The 12,328-nt window shown below is 44.0% G+C and overlaps 1 pseudogene; it reads right to left on the bottom strand.

The window, feature by feature from the left end:
• The window catches only part of LOC139303681 (protein shisa-6-like), a 58,561-nt pseudogene that overhangs the window by 14,524 nt on the left and 31,709 nt on the right, over positions 1-12,328 (bottom strand).

The following is a 12,328-nucleotide window of genomic DNA, read 5'->3' as shown; positions in this document are numbered from 1 at the left end:
GCCCTTACAGCCAGGAGGTTAACGTTTCTGAACACTTGGGCAAAAGTTTGGAGCTACATGTTCGATGACACTGCCCACCACCGTCATCAAAACACCAAATGAGGGTCCAGAGACTTGGAGGATCTATGGCAAGGAGCACTGAAGCTGTTCTGGAGGCCACTGATGGCCCTACACCTTATTAAGGGCAGGGGAATGCTTGAAAGTATCGAATTTGTAGAACGTATCTTACAACTACGTATGAAGGCAGAAGTGTTTATAGCTGTTCCAAACGTGCACACACCTGAAGGTAAGCGAATGGCCTACCATCAGAGAGAGGGGTGAGACACAATAATCATTCAAAAGGGGACAACGGCACACACTCTTGGACAGTATTCAGGGCGAAGTGGGTGCACTTGTTGAAATGTCGATTATAGAAAATTACAAAATCTGTTAGACAAAGTTCCCCCAATCTGACATCGGAGTGGTTAGGAAGGGGTTTTCGGCGCTGTTTGGACAATCCAACAAGAACTTTGTTTGTACAGTACATTTTATGTTGCCCCTTCCTTTAATTTGCAAAGTGTCGCTTCGTCTTTTCAACACTTTTCAAGACACAATTCATTCCCTTGAATCTTCGGCATGATGCAAAACTTCATACTTTTATATGTAGAAGTTTATAACATTTTAAAATGCCTTTCACTGCTTTGAAAATGCAAACTGTGAGTAGAGAAATTGTCGTGGGCACAGACACTGAAAATACAGACAGACAGACAGTCACAATTTAATGGAAACCCTAAAGGCTTTGTATCTCTCAACAACATGGGGAGGGGGGATACAGTGGACACAGGATAAACCGAGACAGAAAGCAGATAAGAGAAGGAAAAGTATGAAAAAGGACGATGTTGTGGGGCAGTGGGATGAAAAGAGGAGAGAAACAGCTACATGGGCCAGTGATCACAAGGCAGCCTTCCTACCCCCCCGACTCCACACCGCCCACCCCAGATCTATTAGAGAGCCATCCTCAGCTCTCTGCTCCACTCTCCTCATGACATCCCTCTCTAAAACCAACAGCCCTGCCATCCCATTAGCCCTGCCAAGTGGAGCTACTGGAGTTATGAAAGGCCCAGAGGAGGTGGAGGTGGCGGCGGTGGGGGGTACAGAGTGCGCTGTACACGTGCGTGCGCTTGCATGTGTGTGTGACAGGTACGAATGCGGATGTCTCTGTTGACAGCCCGGCGCTACCAACACGTCCCTGCCCTCCTCTCGCGGCAAAGGAAGCGGAGGAAAGGCAAGCCGCCGTGGGCTTGCTTGACATTTAACAACTGACAAAGAGTGTTCACATTTAATCGCTAAATGTTAACTGCCATAATAGCCCCACTTCACTCGGTTAGTAGGGGGGACAAAGGTTTAGGCCCCCTGACAGAAGTAGCTCCCACCTCCTCATTGATTTCACAGTCAGAGCAGGAGGCTTAACTCTGACCCAATTGCAGCACTGGTGATAATGCTCATAAGTTATATTTATAGCACTTCTAGCTCTGCTAATTTTAGCTTCCACTGCTCATTCTTAACTGAATGGCTACTGTGAGTCAGAGTTCGGACTTAAGCTAAAAACCACTGGATTTACACTGACAAAAGTCTTACATCTTTAAGTACAAGTCTCATTTTCAAGTTTTTTTATGGTCATATGCACAACAACTACAGTGGAGCAGTCAATGGCAGTGAAATTCCTCCAATAATGCTCAAACAATATGTATAAAAAGAAGATCATCTAAGACACAGACATAAAAGAGTGCAGAAGTTAAAATATAGGAATATGATATATATAAAATAAATGATATATATTTATACAATACTGTGGCAGGCAGGTGTACAGTAATGATGATAAATTAGGCTGTGCAGTAATGTAGTCTGTACGATTTTATTTTTATAACGTCTGATTTACCTACAGCCAGTTCAGAACAGCTTGTGCAACTTGAGGAAGGATAAACTAGGCGGTCAGCACGATTAGCAATAGTTGCCATGGCACACAGCAACTCAGACTTCATCAACAGATGTGAAACAGCACTTACTTACATTGTAAACCATGTACAACCTGCTTTGGCAATACTGCATTTATATAGAGATTCCAATAAAGCAAAATTAAATTAGAAAAACAGCACCGAGAACAAGCAATATCTGTAAAGTGTAGTACGAAACTGCCGTAGCATAGCAGTGACTGCTTGGTACCAAAGGTGTCAATAATACAAAATGAAATACCACCACAGAAAATCTAAATCTGAAGGCGCTGTGAAAGTAGAAAACAAAACCGAGAAGCTACTCAGCTCCAACATCAAGACTGCAACTGCAAGGACTGAAAGGACCCAAAAGTGACTTTCAAGTCACTTCCACATTCCTCAACTCAGCATATTGTCTGGCTCCTCAAAACCACCGTTTAAAGCCACCACGTGCAGAATGTGAATAGTTGAAATGATCCTGAGAGCAGTGGTTCTGTTGGCAGAAAAATGAGACAGTCCAGGTGAACGTTTGCATTGATTTCAGCCCGTTCATGTCAGGGTCCTCGGGTCAGATCGCAGGGGAGGGGGAAGGGGAGTAGTGGGTGTGCATTTCTGGTCACCACACTGTCTTTATTGAAACCAGAAAAGTTCTAATCTTCAATAGCAATAGTTGCTTTAATTCTACTCACAACTGTGTGACGTGGCGCTAGAAAGAGCAGCAGCGATATACGCGCGCAAAGCCAACGGCACCAAGACCGAAAACAGTGAGCTATGTGCGTCGTCCCTCTGGCAGCCATCTCTGCTACTGATATCAAGAACCTCATCGTAGTTCCCCACCACCAAATCCATCAGCCCTCAGACAAGCAAATCCTAAAACAAATGTGAGGAGGAACACCCATTAACACGGCTTACTTAAAGCTGCATTCATCTGTTGTTGTTATTGTTGCTGTCTTTTTTGGCCACATGGGATCAGAACTCCACAACTCCACACCGTATGTTCGACATATCACGGTCTTATAATGACGTGATGAACGCGTAAACACTTGTTTACGTATCCGGCAGGCAGGAGTCGAGTTTCCGGTTTTCATTAACTACTACAACCAGATGGCGTGGTTAAAAGAGCGCTAAGCATTCAGTGGACGTTTACGTGCTTATTTATTAAGTCTATTAAGTCTCCATTGCTTTTATCAGTACACCAACTTTTCCACCTCAGCCTCAACGTAAACACTTTTTTTTGGTGATATTTAGACTTTCCTCTCCACTTTTTTTTATGAGCAGATCGAAAATGTGCCAAAAAAAACCCCAACAACAACAGGTGGATGGAAATGCAATTACGGAGCATCAGTACCGCTATATTTGAACCTTCCACATCTTACAATTACAAAGGTCACGTAAAAACATTGATTAGCGCGCCTTTTAACTAATTCCTATTCCGTGTGCGCATAATATAACAAAAAAAAGCCCCAAAGTGAAATTTGCTGTTGATTCCACCTATTGTATTTCTGTGTCATGATCTGTGTCAGAGGATGCAATTACATTCAGCAGGGCTGCAGGAAAACAGTGGAAAACACTATCAACAAGTACTGAAACACACACACACACACACACACACACACACACACAAAAAAGCACTAGATCACTTTAGTATTCCACTGCAGCTATCAGTTATCAGCTGTTACTGCCGGTTTATAGCCGTGGAACTAGAGGCCCCCATTTTAGAGAAAGAAATATAGTTTAGATCCTGGTTAGACGGTTTTGTATTGCTGCTATAACCGTTTGTGTACCTAAAGTCTGCATATACAGTGGATTGCCAAACGGCAGTGCTTGTCTGTTAATCTCTATCTCATGCCCGCTAAATGAGTGAAAACCAATTAACACACGTTTTGAATTGGCTGAAATGAATAGCTAGACTGAAACACAACCCGATATCATTATGCACTCATAGATAACTCCCATTACTGAGAGCCACTAGAGCCGCGGATTGCAAAGTTCCTTGTGTTCCTCCAAGTGCAATACGATCTCAGGCCAGACTGCTTTCATCTGTATTGCCAGTAAGTATCGCTCTTTATCTCATAACTCCCAATCGGCCCCGAGACACCAAAGGCCAAGTAGTTACTCGACATGTCACTGCCTCTCCAGCTTGACAAATGGGCCCTGATAGTCTCAGCAGGGATTGGGGGGGGGGCAGGAGGTTGAGATGGACTTCATATCCAGTTCATTGTGAAATGTGATGGACGGTGAACCCACCGTGGACTTTTGTGACCCTGTGTGTTAAAAGGCAATAAGAGATCCATTTTATTGAAGTAGTGCTTCATGATGTTCCTACCGAGCCCGTCTGGTTTCACTCTCGCTACAAAGCGGAGGGGACTCACTGGGTTTAAAGGTAATAACCTTCCCTGGAAATCAAACATTGTAACAGTATGGCATTTTCATAGGATGTCACATCATACTCTAACAAAAAAAAAGAAAAGAAAAGCCATTTCTCTCAACAGTTGATTGACATACCAACCGACTCCATTTGTGGGGCTGTTGAAAAGCAGACTTCCTTTTGAGAGGAGGCGGAGGGCGAGGAAGAGGTAGAGGAGGAAGAGGAGGGTCCGTATATCTTAAGCAAGGATAAGCACAGATTTATCTGATGTCTTCTTAAAATAAAAGAAGTAACATCATCAAAACTGCCTTTATCCATGCCTTTATAGACCAGCCCTCCTCTCCACTGAGACGGACAGAGTCGAAGACCACGCACACCATAGAGGTTAGGACATTCATTTCAGTACAGTGGACGACACATAGAGAAAGCTTCAGTGAAACAGTTCAAAACATACATTTTCAAAGGGCAGGAATTAGAACAGAGTGAAATGGGACCAATTGGGCTTTAAGGCACAACACAATGAAAAGAAAAAAACAAAAACAATGTGGGCCAGCTGCAACAAACATCAAGAGGTCCAGCATATTCTTATTTACATACAGTATGTCCTAGTTTGGTTCGTTTTCATTAATTAGGCCCTCATACTCTACTCATAGAATGGACTTCTTGGTTGAAAACATAAAATGTAGTGCAACTGAAATCTCCTCTTTACAATGTTTCCTTGTAAGCGAGCCCACATCACCACACCAGTGATTTGAACAAAACCAGGTAGGGGTGTAACGGTACATGTGTTCAGTCAGAATTTTCGTTCCGTCTTAGCTTAATACTGTCTTAATCTGGTCTACATTTTAGTAATCCACTTGGAGAGCTTTGGTAGTGAGACAGTTGATGTCTGTCAGCGAGGCCATGCTAGTTGGGTTAGGTTGGACATCCAATGGCGCAAATGAGAAACAACAGACAGAGCTATCGTTCTGCAGGCAAGGGACAAGATTTTGGTATCAGAAGCGTTCTGGTTTCCGTTTGTAATCCGTATTTAGTCCGAGTGGTACTGACCAATCAAGTCTGAGCAGCCTTTGGTTGCATGCAGGTAAACACTCCATATGGAGAGCAAAAGAGGTGGAACGCATTGGCCGAAACGTAATCTCGTTTGACAGTTATTTAGCTTTTTATCAATCTCGGAACCCTAGAGATTAGCTTTTTGAAAATGTATCTGCATTCAAATTGTCATCGGACGATTGATTGATGGGTTCCGAGATTGCTAATCTGACTGTAAACAATGACCGGCGCACTGTAGAGGAAGTCTTGGCCCGGAAATCCATTGTCTGGATGTCTGCTGGCAAAACCGAAAGCCCCGAAAAACGGGCTGCTGCCCCCAGAGGCCAGATCGTCGGAAGATAGCCGACGGGTTCCGAGATTGCCAGGCACTTCCCTGGCAAACTCGTTGTGACAAGACTCTGGGAAGTGGCTCGCCAAGCAATTGTAACTCCTCGTAAGACCACACACATTGTCGCTTTTACATTTCTGCTTGTGAACGGATTAAACAAACAGGAGGTACAATGTTCAATCAGTGAGCTTCAGAGGTGTCAGTAGCCATATTTCTGAACTTCGGACAGACCCAAGCTTGGTGCTTCCGCTTGCTAACCGCCTCCTGGTTCCAGGTCTGTACTTAACACACGAGAGTGGTAGCGACCTTCTCATCTAATGCTTGGCAAGAAAGCAAATAGGTGTAAGTTAATCATACACCTGCTGCACTTGTCTTAATGCGCATTTTTTAACCACACTGTGAATTTTGCGTACCGTGACACCCCTAGAACCAGTGCACACAGACCAGACTGAACACATGTACTCAACACACAGACAGGAGAGCTAAACGTCACGGGGAAAATACACATGTTAGGCATATAGATAGATAGAGGTCAATGGGAAGGCACTGCACTACAATTAACACTCCAGGTATAAGCTGCCTCCAAACACTGATCAGGAACCAGATGTTACTCCTTATTACCACTATCAATCGTTAACGGGTTCATGAAACAAATACAGTAATCACAAAGAAGTGGTTAGAGGCAACTTTGACCCTTTAAGAAAGAACAGCCATCCCTACCATGGTGACTCTGGGAGCGGACCGGCCAATGTTTTTCTCCTAGAAAACAGAACCAAGTGGTTATTTATTAGACTGCGTTACTTAAAATTCAGTCACATTGAACAACCGGCAGTTATTGTATTTGCGCTGAAAAACAGGAATAGGGTTAAATTCACAACACTCATCTTTGTTACACTCAAACATCAGACAATAAAGCAGCACAATAGCTTCATCTTATGAGTCAAATGTTGCCCACATGTTACCGCAACCGATATGTGGACACACGAAGTGCAGGAGGCTGCTGGAAATGAGAACAATTTTAGTGCCCGGATATCGATCGTGTTACATTTTATCTTCCCATCAACTACTGGCTGATGCCACCTGACACCATGACACAAAGCATCAAGTCACCTCTCTCTCTCGCTCTCTCTCTCTCACACACACACACATTCAGACACACACACGTACACATAGAAAGCCGCCAAGTGTGGGCGAAGACAGAGGCAGAGAGTCGGAATTTCAAGATGAAAAGAGAGAACTGGGGTAGGAGGAGAGGAGGAGAAGGATAATGAGACGAAGGGAGGAGGTGTTAAAAAAAGAAAAGGAAACAGAAAAGCCACCGTTGTTCCCCGCACCCTGACACCGCAGGGCTCCAGCCATGCGGAACTTTGATCCATCACTATCGATTTACCATCAGCCTCTCATCGCCGCTGCCTCCCACACAGCAACACACAGCTACGGGGATGCGTTCCCCAGCTCGGGGTCTGAGCGCATATACACACAAGTTTGACCTTAAACCCAGTGACCAAATGAACCTTTATTGTTTGGAGTGCATTCATGATAAGAGGGGGGGGGGGGGGGGGGGCGCTGCTGTAGATACGCTGATGAGCATGGATTGCAGATTTTTCCACGTCCGGGCACTGATAACAGCGGGAGGTGTCACATGAAATCTCCTGTGAGAGAAATATGCAAACAGCACATCTCGGTACTAAAATGTGTACACATAACATCAGTAGCAGCGGAGTGTAGAGCAGCATTGCACTGCTATCTTCTATCCGCTGTAGTGCACGCTGTTTCAAGTGAGACTATATGACTTTTGAAAGAAGAAATAGCACATTCGTTTTGTCACTATTGAAAAGCTAAAAAAACAAAACAGAAACAAACCCTTGATCAATTCAACGATTCTATGGTTTTGCTGCTACGGCCTTACTTGCTCTGGTATGACCAGTAGCCCATAGTGGCTAATGTTAGCCAACTTGTGATAGATTTTGTTGTGTAACTCACATCACATATTAGCATTCACAATTAGCCTATAATTGCCACTTGTGGCCACAGGCGCCGCTGCTGGGCAACATTTTTACAGGCAAACTTTAAAGTAACAACAATGCACACATGACGTTTCTGCTTGTTTAGGTGCCCTTATTCCAGCCTTTGTCCGTTTCATTTCATTTTTTTATTTTAAGGTTACATTTTACCGTCATTGCCATAAAAAATTTAGTAATTTGAACAAATTAGTAACATGAAACATCTGGTAAACACTACATGTGTGTGTGAGTATTTATCTCATTGCCTTTAACTGTTCATATTACCTTTAAAGCATTTTGTCGTCAACAACAACAACAACAACAACTAACTGCTGCCTGTAGCTGACGCACATAATGCGGCTGCATCTTCACATTAGTGAAGAATAAACTAGCTAATTAGAACAAACATCCATCAGGATTGTCTGCTGAAGAGGCAATGTGTCACAGTGCAAAACACTGGCGTGTGATGATTCCGTTGAAAACGTTGCGTCATTTTCATTTTTTTCTTTTGAATCATTTTGTCACTCACAAATCTCAAATGAAATTCCAATTTGACCACATGATTTCATTTTAATATTGGCAGCCCTGAGCTTCCATGCGGGCGTATTGATTGGCAGCTCTTGATAACCCCTCTCAGATCTACTATTGCCGTTTTGGAAAGACAGGAAAGACCGCTGACATGAACATCTTACTGTACTGTGTAAAGCAGGCCTACTGGAGATTTCAACAAGATGACCTTGAGCGTTATTCCAGTCAATAACTTATCGATGGCTTGATAAATCCATCGGACATGTAATGCAAGGCTGACTATTGATGGTTGCGGGGAGTTTCTCCCAGAGGACACACTCTGTCATCTCTTGCATCCTTTTGTTTGGTGTGCGTCTGATGCCTTATGCCGGATGAGGAGGGGGCGGGGAGGGGGATAATGAGGTTGATGCAGATGTATTCCTGTAGTGTGGACCAAGGAAACATTCAGCTTTGGCGGTTGCATAATGTATTTCCTTTGCTTTGGTTCAGGTAATGCCATTCATCTGCTTGTGACCCTGTGCACACAAGCTGCAAAAGACCAAACTGATCCATTCGTGGCCTTTCACACATCCGTTTAGCAGCCCCGGTGTTCCCGGCGCGGTTATTCAGAAGCAAAATATGACAAGAAACCTTGACGCCCAAGCATTAGTTGCAGTTCTCCTGACTCAACATTATGCAGTATACTTATGATGTGTGCAGTGTTTTTTTAGCCCGCAGAAACTTGTAAGGTTGAAGAGCGCTACAGGAAGATTCAGCATTTCCCTTCAGCGCTGCACAAGCAAACAATCGTCCTACTCCACAGCGTTACTATGTAAAAAAATCGATGCAATGCAGGGAGAGGAGATGAATCAAAAGGTTTGAAACTGACTGTCAGTGGGAGGATGAAATGTATAAAAATGAGACTTTTAAAGCAGGGCTACAAATGACATAAGTGTGCTTGGCAGCTCAAGAGTAAACAGCATTGGTTATGCCCCTTAATTGGAACAGGGTTGTGTTTTTGTCAACTGCTACACTTACATATAGACAGCGGGAGTGATGCTGGCTGTAACAGGCAGAAATCCCCAGCTTTCTGGTGCAGCACCGCTGAGGGGAAAGGCGGCCGCGAGTAAAAAAAAAAAAAAAAGCTGCAGAGGAGTCGTGCACCGAGGAGACCTCCCTCCCAGGGCAAATCTACTTGCCAGCATGCCCACCATCAGCACTTAACAATGTTTGCTCCGACTCTCAGCCCAAGGTAGCTCGTCCTACAAGGGCTCCGTTGCATTTTCAGCTGCCTTTTTTACCCCGGCTGGCCTTGACATATCGGGGGGGGGGGGGGGGGGGCTGTCTCCTGAAGTCAATGACGTGGACAGCTGCAAACGTGTCACTCGTGCGCAATATACATAGAGCCTAGGTAAGAACTTGAGCAATTTAGTCCCACCCTGATCTTTATTTAGCAGTATTTCATTTGCAAAATACGTGAAAGTGAATCTATTTTTTGGCTCAAACAATCATAGCTGCGATAGCAATGGGCTAACTCCGAGCTGCCAGTGTAGCATGCCAGGCCGCTGTTAGCGCACCTCACTGTATTACCGCCTTACTGCTCCACAATCTGAGGAGGAGGAAGCCCACGCCGCTGCGATTATGACTTAAAGAGCTCTTCTGGTTTATTACAGCTCGGGTGTTTGGCCGTCATTTCTCTCAGCGGTAATCAAGCTGGTTGCGGATTGATCTGAGAACACAGCGCCATGACTAAAAAGAAGTCCCAAAGATGACAAAAAAAAAAAAACAACAACCCAGTGTCCACACCTCCAGTATTATAACTGATAGAAATGGCTGCCAAAATTACAAAAACATTTTTGTCACTGGAGACTACCAGGAAGTATCCCTCCGCTGTGGCTCAGCATGGAAATACCAGGGGTAACACAAAGAAGGAACTTTGTTCTAAAGCTACGTATTAGCATCTAGCTAAACTTTAGCAAAAGGATCCCTTCGTGACCAGTATGGAGAGGACTTGTGAGTTCTGTATTAAGATAAAACAAAACCTGAACCTATCCTCTAAGTCAGTGGTTCCCAACCCCCATCATGGGTGGCCAAAGCTTTTTATATATATAAAATATAATATATATGCATTTAATCAATTTCTGTGAAGAAGCCGACAAATTGAAGAAATTGAAAGGTTATTTTAGAAGTGTATGTCTTTATTTATTGATTTATTTATTACAAAGCCAGGCTGCTTGAACTATTAAAACGTATGTATGATAGTGAAATTCAAAGAAAATCATAATACAGACACAGGAAATAGTCTGCTCAGAATTCTGCACAAATTGCTAGTTTTACACAAACTTCCTGCAGGTATTACGTTCCCTATTTAGGATCACTGTACAGTTAATTGTTCTGTTACTGTTGTTTATGCAATGAATATAATGAAATATACATAAAGATATTTCAAAAGAAGTACTACTACTTTTCCCCCTTTTTAGTAATTGTATGTGGGAGGGGGTCGAGGGTGTATATATACGATGGTAAAATGGTTGGGAACCACTGCTCTAAGTATCTACTTTGGCCTGTAATTACAATATAGAGTTCAAAGTTTTGATTTCCAAAATGTGCATTTCTTTCTCATCTGCCACCCCGGTTGTTGATTTCTTTCAATCAACACCTCACTGAGCGAAGACGCGCTTCGGTGTCTCCGCTTTCGCTAATCACGCCACATTAGCATATTAACAAATCAATTGGCACGAAGGAGTGCCTCGCTCTGTACCTGTGGCAAAACACTGGGTGCAATATTATGTAGTGTACTGAATGTGTGATTTGTTTCTCACCCCCCCCCCCGCCCCTCACCCGGCACACACACACACACACACACACACACACAAACACACACCACCGCTCCCCTGCTGGGTGTGTTGGATTGCTATCAGTCCCTGAGAAAGCTGCTTACATAACCACGCTGCCAGCGCCAGCCCACGTCAGCCTCCATATTAGATGATAGCGGTTTAAATGGCTTTTTGACAATGCTGCATCTAACTCGCGGTATACGAGACGAGGCCACTTATGACTGTCAGTGTGTGTGTGTGTGTGTGTGAGAGCGAGGAGCCGTGTGACTGCTTGTAAAGTGATGTAAAACGAGACGGTGCGTAATGAAAAGGAATAAAAGGGGGATGATGTCGTTGGGATTGTTTTCACGGAGACAGAGACATGAAGCTGTTCGGGCCAACTCGCGGAGCAAACAAAAGTTCTGATTCATTTGTGTGGCAGCTTATGCCATTCTTTAAGACATATTCTCAGAGGCTTGAAAATAACTACGTTAAATATTTATGCTTAACTGGTTCAGGGGTTGGGACTGTAAAAGCATGAAAGCCGATCGTGACGCGATTAACAAAAGCAGAGTACAAAGTTGCCAGAGTTTACCGGTCTTCTTGCAGGGGAGAGAGGAGAACGAAAAAAAAAAAAAGAAGCTTTCTTCATTAACTCTCCATCTCATACAGCAATCCCCCAAGCTCAGATAGAGCGGGGCGAGCGAGCAAGGGAAAGATTAAGAGCGGGAGAGTGAGAGCAAAAGATTCGATAAAGAAGGAGAGAGTCTTATTTCAGTGCTTCACACACTGCTGGATGATCAAAGTAGAAAATGCTGTTTTAATTCCAAGAATCATATCTCATCTCCTGTCCACAAGCTCATTATAGAGAATTATGCTGCAGGACAGAGGGGGAGAGAAGAAGAGGAGACGGAGAAACAGAAGAGGCACACGGAGGTAGCCGCCCAAAATCCAGCTCGGCTACCACAGTGTACTTAACACTGAGCTAAGCACTGATGTGCAGCTAGCCTTTCTCGACATGTTATAGATGTTGCAAACAGGCATTTCTGAGGCATTTCCCTGTGATGTAATCCCAGCAGGGCGCCAACCTTGAATACAACATAATTTGACGCGGGGCAACGTAAGTTTCATTGCCTTTCATTGCTCAGCTCAGGTCCATCAAAGTCGCCCTCAAACAGCTCTAAAGCCACCACACCCGCACGCAGCATCTTCTGGATTTGACACATGCAGGAATAGAAAGGCAGACATTGTGGTTTAAAGAGCAGCAAACCCATGACCATCAT

The sequence above is a fragment of the Enoplosus armatus genome, chromosome 20, assembly GCF_043641665.1.
Source record: "Enoplosus armatus isolate fEnoArm2 chromosome 20, fEnoArm2.hap1, whole genome shotgun sequence".
Taxonomy (NCBI): Eukaryota; Metazoa; Chordata; class Actinopteri; order Centrarchiformes; family Enoplosidae; genus Enoplosus; species Enoplosus armatus.
The sequence above is the reverse complement of the archived record's forward strand: the minus strand, read 5'-3'. Positions and strand labels throughout refer to the sequence as shown.